The following is a 2,947-nucleotide window of genomic DNA, read 5'->3' as shown; positions in this document are numbered from 1 at the left end:
CAGAATAGGTGACAAAAAAACTCCGGGCCTGGATGGAATACCGAATAGGACCCTTAAGCTCGCATGGTTGGTGAGTTATTCGAAGCGTGCGTGTCTGAGGGGATATTTCTTGCAACATGGAAGTAGCAGCAGTTGGTATGGTTGAGTAAGATTGGCAAGCTTCCAGGTGAGCCAATTCAATCATCGATGCCATCAAATTGATTACTGGTTTGTTCGGAAATGAAACTCACAAAAAGGGTAATCGTGAGAAACATTGCGTGACAGAGACCTTGCATGTATGGAATGCATTAAATTCGGCCAAGTCCCTGACGGCGATTGGTGTTTCCATCTCGCTGCTTTTGTCGATAGCTACTTGCCAGAACAAACGCTCTGGTATGACACCGATGATGGCGGAATATGTTGTGCAGTGTATTTGCAAAAAGGCATTCACCGCGAGTATGGTTCTACCACGAATTATGCCGTACATACTTGCAGGCAGCTTATAGCCAGGGTGGTAAGATCCATTTTGTTGTATGCAGGCAAATTTTGTCTAGATGAATATTAGGGTGCCAGAAGGATTGGGATGTGATCAGCTGCATGATCGCAAAGATCCAGGGTAAGTTGGGAGTGGCGGAAGAGACTAGAAAGGCGCGGTTACTAAGTCCGCCCATAGAAAAGGAGATCTATAGTAGGCTCCAACTGCGCCGGACCGTAGAGAGAAAATCCGGGCCCGGGGGGAAAACTTTTTGGAAAAACGGGGTTCAGGGTGAAAATTGTATGCGTCTAGAATGAAAATTATATGAGTCCGGCATTTATCCCTATTTTCCATTGAAATTTCCATGCCACCCGTTCTACCCTCCTCTCGTCAGAACCGCCCTATGGTGGTTCGATGGGGCAAGGGGGAGCCGGGGATGGCTTTAGTGGGTAAAAAATCCACACGTGGTCATATCTAGTCTAGTGTTTTTTGAAGATTTCTACCTCTTAAAAAAACCAATATGGACAGACCTATGGACAGACAGCGCACCGATTTTTATAAGATTTTGTATAACACCCAATGATGATAGCCATAATCACGAATTACAGAAGATAAATACTACGCACGTCTATCAGACTCACATCCTGCTATTTATAGCTAGATATAATATCTTTATAAATATGTATCTTTCGACGAATAAAGCACCTGTTTGACTAATGCATTCCGGTGGGTTTAATTTTTAAATCTCATAACTCAGATATTTAATAACCGCAAGATAATGGACACATGCGTTAGTCGCAGTTACAGCTACCATTATGTACAGTATAATAATCTACTTACCACCATATAAATCTGTTTGAGTCTTCAGCAAAGTATTTAGTATGCGACACAAATTTTTCAAACTGGACATGATACGAATTCAGAGCTAATTTATTGGTTGTTTTCATTAAAAACAGTACGGTACGAGATGATTGTCGTAGATGGTCGTGAATGGTTGAAAAAAATTAATTATTTTTGGCGAACCCGGTTATGGTATACTCTGACACTATACCCAGTGGAGGACAAGAAGTGAATAATACAATGGCGTTTTGAAATTGTCTGAGAACGTCTATTCTTTCTCTATAAAAGATTGTGTTTATCTACATTTTTCAGATTTTTTTTTTAGGGGTGTGTTCACTAAAGACCATAAATGAAAAACAACAACACAGGATTATATGCTTATTCAAAGTAAATTGCTCAGGCCTAACATTAACATTGGAAATTTCCTCGTTGAAACAGGTCCAATAAAGAATCCCAAGAATAAATACTCCAAGGCTAATGGGTTCAGTCCAATCTTAGGATTTATACGTTTTTGTGCTTTGTATGTATTCTTAGTCACCGCCTGCGTACTGTAAATTACCTGTGCCAAGAAAAACACTCAGGAATCCCAACCTGACTACACAGTAAAGAACCGAACTGTACACAATGGTACTTGGCACAGAGAAATTCTAACCACAGGGTATAAATCAACTGGCTTTGATAGAGAGGAGTTAGTAACTTGATTGATTCATTTCATGCCAGTTTAAGGCACTCGTATATCTGATGAATTCAGACAAGGATTTCTCAAAATGAAACTATATCTGCATTTATTCTTTATTATTCTAGTATTGAGCTTGGCCGTAGCAAAGCCCTTTTTCTTCTTCGGAGGATGGAGACCACGTTCCTGGAGAAGATCATACTACAGTGGGGGAGGTGGCGGATATCGAGGACGTTCATATTCAGATATTGCTCGAGTTATAAATCCTAATCCGTATACGAATCCTAGTGGTCCTTTTTGGACATATGGTTGAACCAGTTTGTTTGCTGATTACATCTTGGAAAGTGATATGTTTCAAAGTGATATTCTATTTTAAGAATATTTTCGAAAATTTGATGGTTATTATTGTTCAAGTCAAAAATTAAGATAGTCAGTTGTATCTCCGAAATAAAGTGTTTTGTACAATAATCTACAATCATGGAATTAGTTGATTTTTGTGAGTTGGCCAGGTGATTAGTGTAACTCTGTTTGCTTCCTCAATTGAATTGCACGCGAATGTTTAGTAATACATATTTGCATTAAAGAAACTGATTTATCATAATTTGGAAATTACGTTTAGTTTAAATACGTGGCCAACACCGCTAATCTTAGAAAAGGTTTCTACACATATTGCGAAGGAAAAACTAAAATTTTTTGAGTTTTTTGAAAGAAACGATTACGTTGTGTCATGTGAGGGTCGAACATTTATCCTGAAGCAAACCCCAGGCTAAGATACTCCACAAGCGTTTAGAATACTACTCTTGAGCTTGGTTGAGTTACCTTATTGTGGCCCAATTAATTTTCTGGGACTAATTCAATATATTTATATGGTTGATCTGAACTTGAGACACACATCAAATACGGCTACTCACCATAACTGCCGCTTTTTAGCAATGCAGGACAACAGATACAAAATGCAGAATTGGGAAAGATGCTTC

At 38.9% G+C, this 2,947-nt stretch overlaps 1 long non-coding RNA gene across 2 annotated transcripts; it reads left to right on the top strand.

Moving 5' to 3' along the window:
• Nucleotides 1-1,435: 1,435 nt before the first annotated feature.
• Nucleotides 1,436-2,445, top strand: LOC119651594. Of its 2 annotated transcripts, XR_005249472.1 has the most exons (3): nt 1,436-1,621; nt 1,733-1,982; nt 2,099-2,445. It is a non-coding gene; the product is annotated as an uncharacterized LOC119651594 (long non-coding RNA). The 2 variants fall into 2 exon arrangements; XR_005249471.1 differs by having other exon boundaries at nt 1,504-1,982.
• Nucleotides 2,446-2,947: the final 502 nt, after the last annotated feature.

This window comes from Hermetia illucens, chromosome 3 (assembly GCF_905115235.1).
Source record: "Hermetia illucens chromosome 3, iHerIll2.2.curated.20191125, whole genome shotgun sequence".
NCBI classification, from domain to species: Eukaryota; Metazoa; Arthropoda; class Insecta; order Diptera; family Stratiomyidae; genus Hermetia; species Hermetia illucens.
The sequence above is the reverse complement of the archived record's forward strand: the minus strand, read 5'-3'. Positions and strand labels throughout refer to the sequence as shown.